Raw genomic sequence first — 17,976 nt, 5'->3', positions numbered from 1 at the left:
GGGTGTCAGACGCGTCCTCGACTTCCAGGATACACAGTGCATGCAGTGAGCTGGCTAGCGGTGCAGTGGGAGCATATCTCTTCCCACCCCACTCTTTCACCCCTCCCCTAAGGAAGTGACTCAAAGAGTCAGTGCAACCACAGCGCCCACCCCCCCCACCCCCAGCCTCCTGGCTTTAACCCTCTAAACCCTGCCATGCCTCCCCAACACTGCGTCTCATTGAAGTTTGACAAGCTGTTCAACACAATCCAGGCTCCTTCCCTCCAGTCCAATAATTTAACTCCCTCACTGCTGAAACAAACCCCCCCCCCCCGACTTTTGCCAGCAACCCTTGAACTTGCTGGGAAGTCTTCAGCCTTTCAAGGAGGACCGGGTAGAATGGGGAGGAAAGATTCCAGCCTGAGTGGAAGCTTCACCCCTGAGGCAGTGGGGATGCTTCCCCCTGCATTGGGGCTTTCATGCTGCAAGACCGCAGGGGAGGACACCGTGCAATAGACCCAACACCACAGGTCAGTCCACGTACTGCCAGAGCGGTCCCAGCACGACTGGGGCCGGGGGTGGTGGCTGGCGGCGGAGGGCCGGGAGCAGGACAGCCGGATGCTCGGGCTGCCCTCGGCTCAAATGCATCTGATCCCTCCTCTGCCCGAAAAATGTGCCTCTTCCACTGCTGCCCTGTGTGTACCCCATGGTGGGTTGTGGTGCTCCCGCTGGACGCATCCACAGAGACTCTGGCTCTTGTGTCTCCTGGGATGTTTGTTTAGAACATTCTCTGCCGACTGGAAAGTAAATGCTGACATGTGAAGATGAACCATGTGTGCAGCAATCGCTCCTGGCTCTGCTTTCAAGCCCGCTCCTGCCCCTGGTTACCCCTCACTCCAGGATCCACCCCAGGCCGCCGCAGGCAGTCTCGGGGGACATGGGCACGACAGCAGTAAGCGGGCCGGGCCTCTGTGCCCGGCAGCCTTCTCTTAACCATTTCCCAGGCCGGGGTGAGGAGGGGACAGAGGGGAAGGGGCCTCTCACACATGCCAGCGGCTTCTGCCGTGAGGTCTGGGGAGCCTCAGCTAGCAGTCTGACTGGTCACGTGCCTTAGCCCCTGGGAGCAGAGTCAAATCCCAAGGCTCACGTTCACACCACCAAGGAGGGCCCACAGCATGAGATGGGCATCTGACTGGGACTCAGAGAAGGACACTGAAACAAGAGAAAGAGAGAAAGAGAACTGGGCTGTGACTTTCCCTATCTGATCTCCTGGCTGGCTGGGTCACTTTCCCAGCCCCAAATCTTTCTGGGGGACTTAGCCTGTTGGATTCCCGGACTCTGGACTTGTTCCTATGGAGTGTTAGGGCAGCTGATTGGCTTTAGGTGGAGATGATGGACTCCTTGTCCCTAGCAGAAAAAGCCAAGCCTTGGGATGGCAAGATCTGCTCCTATTTGAGGGAGAGTCGGGAATACACTGGGAGGGAAGCAGCCTCCACGCTCCTGCCCCTGGGACTTTTCTGGGGAGGCACAGATGGTCTGATGTTGAGATGGAGGAGCAGGAAGTCAATTCTCCTGGGCCTCATGCAGGGCTCTGCCATTTCACAGCAGAACTCAATAAGATGGACGCTTCTTCTCTCTGGGCCTCAGTTTCCTCTTCTGCGAAGCACAGCGGGGAGTCCTTGCTGTTGGGAACTTGGAGATCCCCACGGCCAAGCATGCCGGGAGAGTACAGAGTCTGCTCGCCACTCTTCATCTGTCCCTGCGGATCACTTGTCTGAAGAGCAGCTTGAGCAGAAGTCATCCCGAGCCAGCGGGGAGAAAGAGGGGAGAGGGACAGGGAGACAGAGAGAGAGAAAAGAGGGGAGGGGGAGTGGAGGGGGAGGAGAGAGAGAGAGAGAAAAGCCATGGGGGAAGAGAGAGCAACAGCTTTCCCAACGCCTTCTCAAAGAGAGAGGAGGAGAAACATACACACATACGCAGATGTCCAGCCTTGGTCCGCCGGCAGGGTGGGTGTCTGCTTTCCCTCGAGGCAGCAAGTCCCCCAGGGAGCTATGGGCAGCTGTGGCGGCCCCTTCCAAGAGCAGGCCTCCCCATCCCCTGAACCACCCCCACCTCTTCGGGTACAGATAGGTCTGTTGCTGTCCTGTGGAGAACTGCCCGCACTGAGTTCAAGACACACCTGGGCAAAAGAAGCTGTTCAGCTGGCAGCACTTCCCACTCAACTCCCAGAGCCTACAAGTTCCTTTCCCTTTCAGGGTTGGGAGGTGAAGGGGAGCCTCCCTATTCCCCTTTCCAGCCCAGGGGAGACCGTATCTCCATTAGATTTAAGCCTGGGTTTGCCTTTGGACACGGAAAAGATGATGACTTTTAGCAAGCAGCCAGTGCTCTCTTGCACACCCTCACACAAACACGTACACTCCCTGGAAGTTTTTAGCTCCGGGGAGTTGACAAACTCCCAACTGGTACCTTTGGAAAACCCCAGTGAGTCCCTTCATCCTTCCTCAGGATTCCTGGCAGGCAACTGAGGCGAGAGGCCCAGCCAGACGTGGGATCTGGCCACAGGAACAGGGGGAGCTTACAATTCTTTCCCCTCCGGCCCGGTGGGACGACAACCAGAAAAACGCTTTCTGCCCTGGACACGCCTGTCAAGTCTGTCCACGTGTCCCAGTAATCGGGCCTCAGCGACTTCTTCCCAAGGAAAACTTGCACAAGAGAATTCCCATCCTACAAACTGGAGGGTGCCTTGGTCCTCTCGGCCGATCCCCGTCTGGTCACGGGCTGGAACTCCTGCCTGTCTGGAGGGTCAGCTGCTTTCAAGCTCAGCCTCATTCTGTCATCTGATCGCCACACACGCGCTCTGCGAGCAGCCGAGGGCACAGAAGGATGCTTCATTTTGTTTCACTTGGATTGTTGCTTTAAAATACAGGTCTGCTAAAAATAGGAATTTTTTCATCAGTTAACATCTTTGATGTGGGAAGGCAATGGACTGGGTCTCTGAACTAGAGAGATATCACCGGTGGGTCAGGCGGAATGATTTGTGGACTCCCTCCTTCTAAATGATCAGTGGTGAACAGAGCTCCACCATCCAGGTCAAGGAAAGAGTCACCTCTCACCTGAATGACTTCAAAGGCTCAAGCTAATCCCATGGAAGACCCTGAGCGATGCTCCTGGGGAGGGTTAAAAAGACGAACCAGCAGGAAGCCTGGGCCTTTTGCCACATTGAACAGAGACAGAGATGAGGCGCCCAAAGGCAGACATACCCTCTAGAAGCATAGCCAAATGGACCAGAGAGATACACTTCAAGCCAAGAATTAGCTCAATATTTTTTCGAGTGATCCCTCCTCCACCTCATCCTCCTCGGTTCCTCCGACAGTCTTGGATGGCAGGGGGCTTCCCTCCTCCCCTCTGGGCAGTATCTGGCCCTGAAAGGGTGTTTTCCGGGAGACTGGTGGAGGTGATATTGCTCCAAACTCCACAGGAACAGAAGACTGAAGTCATGCGGGAGTGACGGAATGGAAAGACGAAACAGGACTAGCAGTCCTCCATAGCCACCTGCAAGACGAGAGGCTGCCGATGGGTCCCCACCTTAACAGTCCTAAGGAGGGCAAGATCCTGCGTCATATGGTAGAGCTGAGCTATGAGGATGTGCGGGGGCAGCGGAATGACTCCCTGGACAAACAGCGCCTGCTGGGCAACCAGGACGCATGCTGCAGTCTTTGAAGGAAAACATCTTCCCAGGCAGAAAAAAACGTACTACCCGCTATGTGAGCACATTAGCTGCACCAAAACAAGGACAAAGTCCAGAAATTGACAGCTCTGGGTGGCCATCTGGGCGACAGAGGCCCTAGCCGGACCCATCGCTCCTAGATCCAGCTGGTCACAGGTCCCAGCCTAAAGTGGGAGTGGTCGCTGTGAGTGGAGAATGACCTGGATAGCTTGAGGCACCGGCCTCTCCCTGCCCGGGGGAAAGCAGGGGAGGGGGGCGGGCATGGCTGACCTGCAGCCTAATGAAGCTCTACGCTGAAACCGGGAATCCTAGGAAAGGTGGAAGTCCAGATGAGCAGTGGTCTGGGAGGGATGAGGAGTTTATGAAGCATCAGCTTTCAGCCTTCTTGGCTCTCATTCATTCATTCAATCGTATTTATTGAGCGCTTACTGTGTGCAGAGGACAGTACTAAGCGCTTGGGAAGTCCAAGTTGGCAACATATAGAGACGGTCCCTACCCAACAGTGAGCTCACAGTTTAGAAGGGGGAGACAGAGAACAAAACAAAACATATTAACAAAATAAAATAAATAGAATATGTGCAAATAAAATAGAGTAATAAATACATACAAACACATATACATATATAAAGGTGCCGTGGGGAGGGGAAGGAGGTAAGGCGGGGGATGGGGATGGGGAGAGGAAGGAGGGGGCTCAGTCTGGGAAGGCCTCCTGGAGGAGGTGAGCTCTCAGTAGGGCCCTGAAGGGAGGAAGAGAGCTAGCTTGGCGGATGTGCGGAGGGAGGGCATTCCTGGCCAGGGAGATGACGTGGGCCGGGGGTCGACGGCAGGACAGGTGAGAATGAGGCACGGCTCTGACCACGGCTTTCTGTCTCTGTTTCGCAGAAGGGCGGGGAGAAGAGGGGAGTGTGAGGAGAGGAGTTCGAAGGAGAGTGGCAGAATGCTGGCGGGGTTGGGGGAGGGTTCAGAGGTGAAAACCGGGCTTGGGAGAGGCTGCCCTTTCCCAGGTAGCATGCAGCCTTGGACTACTCTGGAACACCAGAGAGCCAGAAGGGAGAAGGGGGGCGGTGAAGGCCTGGAAATCTGCTAAAACCATAAAGGAGCTTTGGCAAGGGGCTTTGGTTTGTTTGAACCCCATGTGTGAGGGAGCAACAGCAAAGAGCGTGGAGGATGCATGGTCTGGGGGAAAGGACGGAGGGCTGGGAGTCGAGAGAGCTGGCTTCTTGTCCCAGCTGTAAGCTTGGTCTGCTGGTCCTCAGGCAAGTCACTTGATCTCTCTGGGCCTCAGTTTCCTCATCTATGTAACAGTGATAATAAAACCTGCCTCCCCATTTCAAAGGAATGTTGTGAGATAACTGGTGTGAAACTCTGCTGGAAAAATAAAAGCGCTCTACAAAAACCAAGGCATTATCAATCAGTGGTATTTACTGAGCACTTACTATGTGCAAAGCACTGTACGAAGTGCTTGGGAAAGCATGATACAAAAGAGTCAGCAGATTCCCTGCCCACAGTGAGCTTCCATCACCATTATTATTATTACTGCGCAGCCCCCCTCAGCTCCTGTGTGTCATCTGAGGATGGGGCTGGCTGCTGGGCTCCCAAAGATCCTGCAGCCGGGGTTGCCCCTCCACTCCCCCTTTGCTGCACACCCTGAAAGGGATTTTTGAATTCACAGCCATTTGGGAAGTCTCTGGTACCCTGGGCCTGCTGGGAGGTCAGAGCAATCAGAGCAGAGGGTGTGCTCTGACCCGCTGGCCCCCTTGGGGCAGGGCCAGTTTTGGGGACCCCGCGAGAGGACTGGCACAGTCCCGGGGCATGTGGGCTGCCACTGACCCGGGCTGGGTAGAAGTATAAGGCTCAGAAGAGCAAAGTCATCTTGAGCTAGCTCCCCAGCTGCCTCAAAGCCTGGAATGTGCCTGCTGGTTGGGTTTTTTGAGGTGGGTCCAACCTATCTACCCTGCCGGGCTGGCTGGATGGAAGACTCCCAGGCCCACCGAAGAGCTGTCCCTGTGTGTGGAGGAGGATCTACGACCTTACGGTTCCCAGTGCGGAGCCTCCGATCATTCCCGCCGTGCAAGTGTGGCCACAGAGGGCAGAGAATACACTTCAGTCCCTCCCCGGGGCTGTGGCTCCTCAAAGCATCTTGCCTCCTCAAAGCATCTTGCCTCAACCCAGCCAGCATGCCGTCGGAACAGGGAAGGGGTTCCCAATCCCAGGCCTCCTCCCCATTCTGGCTGGCCTCCCACAAAGGCCCAGAGAGAGCAACACTAGGACTTCCTTTGTCACACCTCTTCTCCCCACCTCAGGGAACAGTACCCAACTAACTGCCCACTAGGGCTAAGCCACCGAGGATACAGAACTTTGGGGCTTAATGCTAAGGACCAGACACTGGAAATGCAAATGCCTCAAGGGACCAGGATAAAAGTCACAGTTCTCCCTCTAACTAAGGGAACTCTTTGGAGTCCAGCTGAGAGAAAGGGATTGGGGTAGGGGGATCTAAAGTTGGAGCTGCAAGAGAGCTGAAAAGATAACGAGGATCGACTCACCCCGGCACCAGCCCCTCCACCCTCACCTCCAGCTCTAGAGCTCCAGGGACCTGAACAGGGTTGGAGAAGCGGCGTGGCCTAGTAGAAAGAACCCGAGCCTAAGAGTCAGAGGACCTGGGTTCTACTCCCAGCACTGCCTCTATTCTGCTATGTGACCTTAGACATGTTATTTGCCTTCTCTATGCCTCAGTTTTCTTATCTGTAAAAAAAGGGAACTGAATACCTGTTCTCCTCCTAGTTAGAGAGCCCCATGTGGGACAGGAACTGTGTCCAACCCAGTATTCTTGTATCTACCCTAGCACTCAGTATAGTATTTGGCACCAAGTATATGCTTAACCAGTAGCACAATTATCATTATTAATTAATTAACTCTGCCACCAGTTCCCAAAGCACTTCACAACAAACCCCACCTTCTAGCTGCCCCTAAGCAGGAGAGGGTCTGGCAGTGGGGCAGAGGGATGGGGAAGGTCAGAGCCCTTGTTTTATCCTCCCGTGAGAAAGAGAGAGGTGTGGGCCTACCCGGGGGCTTGGTCTCAAGCATGCTTTCCTGCCTCCCCAACCACAGGAGTCAGGACTTCCGAAGTGTGGCTAGCTAGCTGTGGGTCGCATCCCCCTGGACCTCCTCGCTGGGGCCGCATTGCTGGGCAGTGGAAGGCAGATTCCTCTGGCTCTGGCACCATCCAACCTCGGCCCAGCAAATAAGCAGCTCCAGAAGGTTGCAGCCCTCCTGTAATGGGGACAAACGGAGATGGTGGAGCGGAACCACGCAGCGAGGAGTGTCAGTGAAGCAGCAGCCATTGGCCCTTGACATTATCGAAACCAGCGGGAGGAAGACTGGATTCCCACGAGGGTCTCGGTCCCATCAGGGACTCCCCCTCTGTCTCAAACGCGTCACCGGCTGGATCAGCAGAGGGAGTCAAGCAACCCGCCACATCTCCCTAGTCCCAAATCTAGGTCTTAGAAGTCGAGGCCTCAGAAAGCAGCCCCAGGAAAGCAGGGGGCATTCTCTACTGAGGTTTGGTCCAGGAGAGGCTGAGGATTCCTGTGGAGCACGGGTTCAGTCAGATGGTGCTGGGCTCCCCTCTGTCCAAGACCCTGGGCTTGGGGAGGAAAGAGTGGACCCAAATGGCACGTGTGGGCCTACTGAGCCTGCTCTCAAAGGTGCCACTTACAAATGGGGGAAGGAAGAAGAGACAGAGAGTCTGAGTCTACATCTGCTTCCCACTGAATGCTTCTGGGCTCAGGAGTAGTATCAGTAGCAGTAGGAGTGATATTTAGTAAACACTTACTGTGTGCAAAGCACTGTAGTAGACCCTAGGAAAGAGTAGACAGGTGGGAATTACGTGAACCCTGTCTCTTGAGTGGGCCACAATCTATGAAGGGGCAAGGTGCAGGTTGGCCAAACTAAACACCTGGGAGTCAGGGAGGGAGAGGCAGGGTGGAAGAAGTGCCCCCCGGCCCATCCCCACAATGGAAGCACGGGACACTCACAGGACTAACAATCTGACAGCCTCATCCAGGCCTGGGGAAAGGGGCAGGGGGACACCTCCTTATGCTTGGACTTGCTGTGCGGAGGGGTAAGGTTCACTCTGGCCTCCCCTTAGGAGATGGGCCCCCCAAACACACACACTTTGCTCAATTCTTGTGCCCAGCATCTTTCTATCCCCCAGATCTCAGTAAGGGGCAAGATTCGCATCTGCAGAACAAACGATTTGGAAACAGCTGGAGAAGGATAATCTCTGGGAGTCATAAAGGCTGGGGGAGTCAGATGCAGAATGACCTCCTTCTTCCCAACCCTCAGACTCCGTATCTCTCCGACAACCCTCACCTTTCTTCGCCTCTGCATGCAAAGGCGGGAATCCTTCCATGCAAGGAGAGCTCAGGCCAGGGAGCTCTCAGAGCCTGGTAGAGCAGCTAAAATCAGAAGACCCAGACTAAGGACCCAGAGCAAAACATCATGGGGGAGGATCAGGTCAAAGAGGAGCAAAAATGACCAAAATTGGGATTGATAAGCAGAGGCTTCCTGTGGAACCATCCACATCTAGTCTGTTTCTGTAACAAGTTGACACGGAGTACAGATGGTAGAAAGTGATGAAGTTGCTTCTCCCATATCCCCCCTCCCCTGTCCCTGTCCCCAGCCCTTCCACTTCCAGAGCCGCCTTATCACTAGTGAGCTCCTCACCACAGGGGAGGGCATGGAGGAAAGGGCTTCATCAGTGAACGGGTTCGGGGCCCTAGAAGCAGGGTGCTCTCATCCACCTTCAGCTCTCCATTTCTAGGACGGCTTCCCGTCCTGGTCTACTCCTTGCTCCAGTCTAAACATGCCCTCTTATCAAGCCAAGGTCACCGCACAGAGCTGCTAGGCGGGCTGAGGGGAGCGATGGTCAGACATGATGTCCCACAGTCTGACTTCTGCCTGGGCCTGGTCACCCGTTGGATCCTCCCCACAGCTTCAGCCCCAGCAGGTCGACATTTCCTTTGCTTCACTAATGACTGCTCCGTCCACTTCAAATCAATGTGGGGGTTATAGAAGGATACCCACATCCTCCCTCTTAATCGATAATACTTATTGAGCGTTTACTGTGTGCAGAGTTGGTAGAAATGATCCCTGCCCACAACAGAACTCCCTCTCCCTCCATATATGACAGACCACTACTCTCCCCACCTTCAAAGCCTAATTAAAATCCCATCTCCTCCAAGAAGCCTTTCCCCTACTCCCTCCCCTTTCCATGTCACCTATGCGCTTGGATCTATACTCTTTAAGCACTTGATATTCACACCACTCTCAGCCCCACAGCCCTTATGAACATAATTTAATGTCTTGTGGGCAGGGAATGTGTCTACCAAATGAGTTGTACCGTACTCATCTGCACACAGTAAGCATTCAATAAATTCCACTGATTGACACCATGCACTGGATTCTGGTTCTGTTGACATGCCTACCCTTCTGAAAAGCCTTCCCTAAGCCTATTACAGACCAGCCGTCCTGCAGTGGGGAGGTCAGTCACTGAGCCCTTATAACCCTTGGTACGACATGGTCTTGGCTTCAATGTTACAGACTGAAATTCAAATTCATACACTCCAGCCACTCTGGGTACTCTCTTAAGTCCTGCGGACAGACACGAAGGAAGTTAATGGAGGGTCAGCAGAGGTGAGGATGTGGGATGGGTTAAAAGAGTGTGTAACCGCTTGCCTTAATCCTGTCTCAATCTTCCACTGGGGTCAGCTCAAGGGGTTGAGGGTATTATTATTATTGTTGTTATTAATAATAATAATAATACATTATGTGCCAAGTACTGAACTAAGCATTTGGGTATATACAATAAAATCAGATCAGATACAGTCCCTGTCTAAGGCTGGGAAGGAAGGGGGTGGGAGGTGGATCATCCCCATTGTACAGATGAGAAAATTGAGGCATGGCAAAGTTAAGTGACTTGCGCAAGGTCACTCAGCAGGCAGGTGGTGGACTGGGATTAGACGCTAGAATGCCTGACTCCAGGCCTGTGCTCATTCCACTAGGCCACGGACACTACATGCATTCCTTAATGCAGAAGTAGAATCTTCAAAACCTGCTTGTTCCATCATCAGGAGCCAGAATCTCAAGTCCACACCATGTCCAATCTCATCGGTGGGACTGAGAAGAGCCACTACCCAATGGGTTTCTGTCCGTTTCCTTTAGGATGTCACATTCAGCCCCCTCAACCCCTTCCCCTCAGCGTGGGCCCATCTTCCGGGTCTCCCACTGCTCCAACCTGAGGGTCCAGAATTAGTGGGAAGATAATCCCACACGCACGATGAGGGAGAAAGGACTGCCAGCTAACCCGTCATCTAGGGCATTGCTGCCCACCTGCCTGCTCCTAGGGGCAACCTAATCTGCCAGCTGTGAGGGGAGCTGGGTGTGGGAGTGGAGGAGAGAAATCTGGGAGCCAGGGGAAACCCCCGAGGATGTATCAGATCAGAAGTCTGGAGGTAGCTTCCCTGTGGCCATGCCTGGAAAGTCCTCAGAAATCTCCTCAGCCTCTTTCCAAGGGCCACGGACACCAGAGTGGCCCAATGTTCCCGGAGCCTCACACACCATGGGCCCCAGCCAGCTCTCTTCCCGGGAAACAAGCCAAATGTCTCAGAGGGGCGAGAAGATGGCAGCTCGGCCCAGGAGGTCCCTGGCTTCTCCGCCTCACCTCCCAGTTTCCCCCGCTCCCTGGTTCAGCCGGCACACGGTCGCGGTACATTACTGACCCCAACTCGACTTCGAAACGTCCTTGCACTCGGTGGGTAATTGAAACCAGAAGCAGCTTTGCAGCTGACAAAGGCCCCTTGTTTGCCTGCTCCTCTCACTGCCCTCGGTACTCCGCCTCCCCTCCAGCCCCCACCAACCCCACCACGCCACACCCACGGGGACGGAGAGAGACCAGAGCAATGGACTGGTCTCAGGTTCCAGCTCTGCAGAGGAACCGGCACCTGAGGAGCTGTTCTCCGTAGGCCAGTACCCCAGGCGGAGGCCGAAGAGCCAGGACCCCAGCCGCAGTCTCCCCCCGCACTGGGCCCTGAGCATTACAACAGCAACGAGAATATCAGGGGGCATCTCTGGACCCTGCTCTCCACCCTCCCTCACCCCAACTGTTTGGGAAAGTAAAATGGAGGTAAAAGTCACAATCTGCGGATCAACAGTAAAAACTGAGTACCTGCCATGTATGGAGCACTGAACTAAGCACTTGGGAGAGTTCAGTGAAGGTAAAAGGCTCAGTCTCTGCCCTTGAGTTACTTATAATCTAATGGGGGAGATGGGTACACACAAAGGCATTTAGTTTTGGGAAGAAAGATGGAGAAGTAACAGATATCTAAGTATTCTATTCTATTTAGTTTGTTAATGATGTGCATAAAGCTTTAATTCTATTTGTTCTGACGACTTTGACACCTGTCTACATGTTTTGTTTTGTTGTCTGTCTCCCCCTTCTAGACTGTGAGCCCGTTTTTGGGCAGGGACCGTCTTTATATGTTGCCAACTTGTACTTCCCAAGTGCTTAGTACAGTGCTCTGCACACAATAAGCGCTCAATAAATACGATTGAATGAAATGGAAGCGGTGGCTGCACCTGACAAGCGATTCAGAAAATAGATGTTGGAGGCGGACTTTCAGGGAACCAGCCTCAAGCCTGCCACTGATGGGTGGCAGCAATTGCCCCTGGTGGGCAGCTAGGCTGAATGAGCCACCATAAGATGGTGGGCTTCTCTGAATGAGCCCCAGATGATGATGATGATAACAATAATGATAACAATAATAATAATACCACCTTCAAATTGTATAGCATTTCTGTTTTTCCAAGGAACTTTTACATCAGTCATTTTATCATCCCAACAGGCCTAGGAGGTAGGGAGAGGTGGGTATTTTGCTCCCATTTTACAGATGAGGAAACAGGTACAGAGAGGTTAAGCAATCTGCCCAAGGTCACTCAACCGGCCAGGAGCGGAGCAGGGCTGCTGTAGCAGTGGAGAGGAAGGGAAGAAGAATTGATCAAGCCCCGGAAGAAGGAAGAGCAAGTACGGAGAAACTGGGCCCTGGCAGCTTACCCCTGAGTGCAGCATACGGAGTCCGTGCCCCTGGGACCTGGAAATCAGAAGCTCCCCCTGCTCCAGAGAGCCCAGAGAATTGGCAACCCCGGGAAGGAGTCTCTGTTGGCCGGGCCTGGGGAAAACTGATTCTGCTTCCCTCATGGGTGGAGGGTTCTGGCACAGGAAGAACAAAAATATGGCAATGATTAAGTACTTATTCTGTGCCAAGCACTGGATGACCTAGAGGTTGATCAGATCCATCTCCCTGAGAGCATGGGTCCCAGAACTGATGGGCGAAGGGGACCCTGACGGGACAGCTCTGCCCTCTATGGCGTCCAGGAAGGTGCCAAAGCCCCGGGCGGTGGCTGGCTCCCTGTCCCCTCTACTCCCAGGTCTGGAGCAGGAATGGAGTGGCTTGGTGGGCCTCCAGCCCCACCCCATGCCAGGGAGGGCCGCCTTGTGCAGGGCCCGTCCCGAAGGGGGCTTTACCCTGGGACTCGACCAGGGCCACTTGACCAGTCCCAGCTGGGGACAGCAGCATCTGGACTTTGGAGAGAACACGGGGGCCGAGTGTTACCGGAAATAGCTGTGTGTAAACACACATGAGTCACACAGTCCCCAAGCCGGGGGACCTGGGAGCACAGACCCAGGGTCTGGACGCTTAAGGGAAGAGATGGTTTGGTTTTCAGGGAGTGGGATGGAGGAAGGGGTCAGGGAGAGAAGGGGGCGGTGTGGCCGGGTGGAACGTGAAATCAAGATTCAAGGGCGCACAGATCTAAGGGAGGCGATGGCAATCTTGGAGGCAGCAGTGGCAGAACAAAGGGGAGGAGGAGGATCGGAGCTGTGAGAAATGAAGAGGGCGAAACCCTGGGGGACTCCTGGGCTTGGAAGAAAGGAATCCAGGCAAAGTTCCAAGAGCAGCGGCGGCTGGGCAAGGGGAGGGGGGTCTCCCGCCCACCACAGATGGGCCCCACCACCAAGGCAGAGGCTTGGGGGACCAGAGAGGCTGAGGGGACATGACTCCAGACCAGAGACACTTTCACCTCACCTGCCTGACACATTCCCAAGTTGGGAGAAGGGAGCAGCTCCTAATGACCCCGAAGCTTCTGCCTCAACCTCCAGGTCACTTGAGGTTGACACAGTGCGCTCCTTCAGGCAAGGAAGATGAGCTCCTTTGTTTTCTGTAGCACTAATGGTTTTTCCTGCGTATCCGCTGGGTGCAAGCCACTGAACTAAGTGCTTGGGAAAGTATAAGACTCGTTCTCTGACCACAAGGAACTTACACCTTTATGTAAGCAGAGATCCACTCGCTCAAGCCACAGAAGCCTCAGAACCTCAACCCTCAGGATAAATGTGTGATTCTCCAAGGGGCAATCTGACCCTAGAGCAAGGAGGGACACGGGCCCTGCATATCATCACTGCAGGGCGGTTTGCTGTGAACCGCAGTGCAGGTTCTGCTGCAGGCAGCTTCTAGAGCAGAACCAGTTTAGCTGGATTGGAACAAACCAGCTCTGGCCATGTGCTGAGGGTACCTGACAGCAGGATACTTGGGTTTAGCATGCTGAAATGGAACTAGGACAAGCAAAGGAAACACTGAATGGGCAAGTGGGAGCTCACCTTGAAGCGAGTCTTTAGGGCAGCGGAGGCGAACGATTCTGAGCTAAGGGCCGGGGCTGCCGCCCACCAGTGTCCACGCCTCACACTGGCAGACAGATTCAAATCCACGACAACTCGGTGTGGGAAGGCCCCCAAGTTCAGCACCAGTCCTCTCGGCCCCACGGATGAGCTGGTAGCAGGATGGGTGGTAAATTCGCTTTTGAAGAACACTGGAGATGCGCGTACCATTAGCCTCACCATCAAAGACGATGCAGGAGACTGTGTTGCTATCTGTGTATGCGTGTGGCAGAACTCACCGTGCTGGGATCGAGTGGAAGGAGCCCTGGGCTGGGAATCAAGAGCCCCAAGTTCTGACTCCTTCTCCACTCTGACACAATATGCGACCCTAAGAAAAATTACTTTTCCTCGCTGGGCTTGTCTCCCCCTCTCCCTATCTCCTGACAAAACCGGGAGAACAGATAACGATTATCAGTAGGCTCTACAGAAGTTACAATTATTATTATTATTCCACAAGTGACCCTCCTGAAGGTCTTTCCAAGTCTAGTTTAACCAAATGTACCTTCAACTCTTCCTGCTGCCCTCAAATGGCTAAAAGTGGAGCATGGCTCATCTCTCCACCTCTTTTCCAGCCTTCTGGAGTGGCCTTCCCTTTGACATGTGAACCAAGCATTGAGACGATCCCTCCTCCTCCCTGTCCAAAGCTCAGGCCTCCAAAAGGGACTTTGAAGGTAAAGAAGAAAGCAGCCAGCGTCTTCTGCCCTCCCCCGCCACCAGCCAAGTGAACATTTCCCAGCTCGTCTGAAAAAGGAACCAGGCTGAGCTCCTGCCCCACTCTACCCCACCTCCCCTTGCTAAAGAGAAACTGGAACAGGCCCTGGGCCCGCTGCCAACCCCCTTCCAGACTGAGCAGTCGGTGGGAAGCAGGGGGAGACGGGGGACAGCCTGTTCCTCAGACTCCGCAGGGTCCCCTGCTGCAGGGGACAGCTCAGCCCAGCACCCCCTCTCCTACCACCCCCTTCCAGTCTCCCTGCTGAGCCCAGGGTGGTGCCCTGGGCTCAGCGGTAAATGGCACATGTGGCCGGGGGAGAGAGGGGGAAGGGAGGAGGGGGCTAGGGGGAGATCACAGGGAAAGCTAGCGTTTACAAGTCACTCCACATTGCCCAGACAGAACACACTCCCTCCCACTCCCCACAACAACATGACCGTTTAAGGCATTCCAGAGACACGGACCGATAGCTCAGAGCAAAACCTCAGGCTCTTAGGGCTGGGGGTACCGGACGGGAGAGACTTCAGAGGCACTGCAACCCAAAAGGATGCCCAACAGGCCAATTCAAGGGCTGGGGGTCAGTTGGGAATTGGGAAGCCTGGGTTTCATTTCATATAAACTCCCAGGCATTTTGCATTCTTAGAGGATTAAATATAAAAACATTTTCCCTACCAGTCTGTTCTTTACCATTTGCCAAACACAACATAGATTCCCACCCCCCGCATCTCCTCGGTCTTGGAGAGGCAATGATTTCTGGTTCATTCCCCCAACCTGGGCATGCGTGCCTGTGGCATGTGATGCGGGTGGAGAAGATTAGAGGAGATATGGGTGTGGAAATTCAGGTATTCAGGTAGTGGGAGCCCATCGCCCAGAATCAGGTTTCCATGACAACATCCCAAAGCAAGGGAAGATGCCCCAACTTTCTGGATCGGGAGGCTGTACTGGCATCTCACCAGACCCTCCCCCACCCCAGCCCAACTGGCACGAAACACAGCAGATGGTGGCTGCCCGTCTTTTCCAAGGAGGCACCAGGCCCAGCAATCTATGTTCCTCCATGCCGAGCCGTTTGCTGGGGCCTGGGGTCTCACGGGACTACATGATGGTACAGGAGAGATTGAGAGGGAGGAGGGAAGGAGTCACTGCCACATTCGGATGCCCTGGCCTGCCATGAACCTCTCAGGGTCTTCCCGACTGCCATGTGTTGCTCACCAATGCCACGTGCCCACCAAAGGGAGACAATCCCAGGGTGCAGCAATGTCTCCCTCTCTCCCCATTCCTCTCCGCTTTCCCAATCAGTTCTGCTTTCCCAAAAGAAAGACTGGTTCATGGTTGCCTTGACAGCACTTGTTGCCATAGCGATGGTGCCGAGGAACAAGGACAGGCACCAGGGTGGGAAAAGACAGCTCAGAACATAGGGTGAAATGGCAAGGATCAGGGAGGAGAGGCCAGGCCTGTGTGGTGCTGTGTGTGTTCCGGCTGGGCTCCTCACCCTGACCACATGCCCAGCTGCTTGGGGCTCAGCCTGGCCGAGGAGAACAGAGTGGGGAAGCTTGGCCAGGGCACAGGACCGAGAGAAGGAACCGCAAGCGAGAAATGCTGGAAGGTCAGTTCTTCCTTGGGGGAAAGGCCCTGGGCAGCAGGGACGGGTCATCCCCTTTCTGCTACCAGCTACTCGCTCGAGGAGCTTGCCAGCCCCCTGGCCACAGAACCGCTTTCTCCGAACCCCCTCTGCTGTACTGCCACGCTGATCCAGAGAGAGCCAGCCCCAAGGGAAAACCATCCCCTGGAGGGACAGGACAGTAGAAGGACAAGGAGCCCCAGACCCGGAGCAAGGAGCTGTTTTTCCAAACTAAAATCCCTGAAGGTCCTCCTGCCCATGGGCAAATCTGCTTTCCCCTCACAAAGCTTGTCCCTTCGGCCCCAACTCTCCTCCGGGACTGAGCATCCGGTTCAGTACAATCAATCGTATTTGCTGAGGGCTTACTATGTGCAGAGCGTTGTACTAAGCACTTGGGAGAGTACAATATAAAAGTGCTGCAGATACATTCCCTGCCCACAATGAGCTTACAGTCTAGAGGCAGCAGCAAAGGCTGTCCTTGAATGCTAGAGCAGGTCAGGGAAACCAGCCGCCCCAGCTGGCTGCCCACTGGGTTCCAATTGGTGGTGAGAGTTGAGGACCCCCTACCTCCAAGAAGAGCTTTCCCCATCCTGCTTCAGGAGGACAGGGCACGTCTATCCCAGAGTCCAAATCAGTCAAGCTCTCCTCTTTACCCAAATAGTCAATCTGTTATCAAATCCTGTCAATTCTACCACCATAACATTATTAAAATCCACCCTTTTGCCTCCTTCCAAACCGCTACCACATGTTGATCCAAGCTCTTCTCCTAGATAATCTTGATTATTCCATCGGTCTCCTTGCTGACCTCTTTGCCTCCTGTCCCTCCCAGCTCCAGTCCACACTTCTCTCTGCCACCCAGACTGCTTTTCTGAAAAAAGCTCAGTCCAGGTTTCCCCACTGAAGAACCTCCAGTGATTGTCCAGCCACCTCCACCTCAAACGGAAACCCCTCACTGTTGGCTTTAAATCACTTCATCACCTTGCCCACTCCTGTCTTACCTCACTGATTTCCTACTACAATCCATTAATTCATTCATTCATTCAATCATATTTACTGAGCGCTGTGTGCAGAGCACTGTACTAAGCACTTGGGAAGAACAAGTTGGCAACATATAGAGATGGTCCCTACCCAACAACGGGCTCACAGTCTAGAAGGGGGAGACAGACAACAAAACGAAATATGTAGACAGGTGTCAAAATCATTCACTTCACTTCTTGAATGGCAGCTTTACTCACCGTACCTCAATCTCGTCTGCCTCACTGCGGATCCCTTGCCCAAATCCTCTGGCCTGGAACGCCCTCCCCCTTTCACATCAGAAAGATGATCACTCTCCTCACTTTCAAAGCCTTACTAATATCGCATCTCCTTCATCATCATCATCATCATCCTCAATCGTATTTCTTGAGCGCTTACTGTGTGCAGAGCACTGTACTAAGCGCTTGGGAAGTACAAGTTGGCAACATATAGAGACAGTCCCTACCCAACAGTGGGCTCAGAGTCTAAAAGGGGGAGACAGAGAACAAAACCAAACATACTAACAAAATAAAATAAATAGAATAGATATGTACAAGTAAAATAAATTGAGTAATAAATATGTACAAACATATATACATGTATACAGGTGCTGTGGGGAAGGGAAGGGGGTAAGGTGGGGGGGATGGAGAGGGGGACGAGGGGGAGAGGAAGGAAGGGGCTCAGTCTGGGAAGGCCTCCTGGAGTAGGTGAGCTCTCAGTAGGGCCTTCCCTAATTAAGCTCTCATTTTCCCCACTCCCTCTCCCTTCTGCATCGTCCTTGAACTTGGATGTGTTTGCTTTATTTGCCCCATCCTCAGCCCCACAGCACATATACCTATCTGCAAATTATTCTAGCTCCGTGTGGGCAGGAAACGTGTCTATCAACTCTGTTACATTGTACTCTCCCAAGCGCTTAGCACAGTGCTCTGCATGCAGACAGCACTCAAAAAATGCCATTAATTGACTGGTACAGAGTCTTCACAGTCTCCACAGGCATGGCTTGCCTGCTCAGCTCGACTCTAAACTTTATGTCCCGAAATCTGCAAATCAGAGACAGGCACTGAGGTCCCTTCTGTCAAGTACGAAAGGCCCATCCCCTGGTCAGCCCATCCACATCCCAAACCCCGCCGCTGCCACAATCTGAGCACAGAAGTGCCACATCA

At 53.8% G+C, this 17,976-nt stretch overlaps 1 protein-coding gene across 7 annotated transcripts in view; it reads right to left on the bottom strand.

The window, feature by feature from the left end:
- ABR (ABR activator of RhoGEF and GTPase) overlaps positions 1 to 17,976 on the bottom strand; it is a 169,920-nt gene that overhangs the window by 28,367 nt on the left and 123,577 nt on the right. The gene's annotated exons all lie outside the window — the stretch shown is intronic.

This window comes from Tachyglossus aculeatus, chromosome 17 (genome assembly GCF_015852505.1).
Source record: "Tachyglossus aculeatus isolate mTacAcu1 chromosome 17, mTacAcu1.pri, whole genome shotgun sequence".
NCBI classification, from domain to species: Eukaryota; Metazoa; Chordata; class Mammalia; order Monotremata; family Tachyglossidae; genus Tachyglossus; species Tachyglossus aculeatus.
The sequence above is the reverse complement of the archived record's forward strand: the minus strand, read 5'-3'. Positions and strand labels throughout refer to the sequence as shown.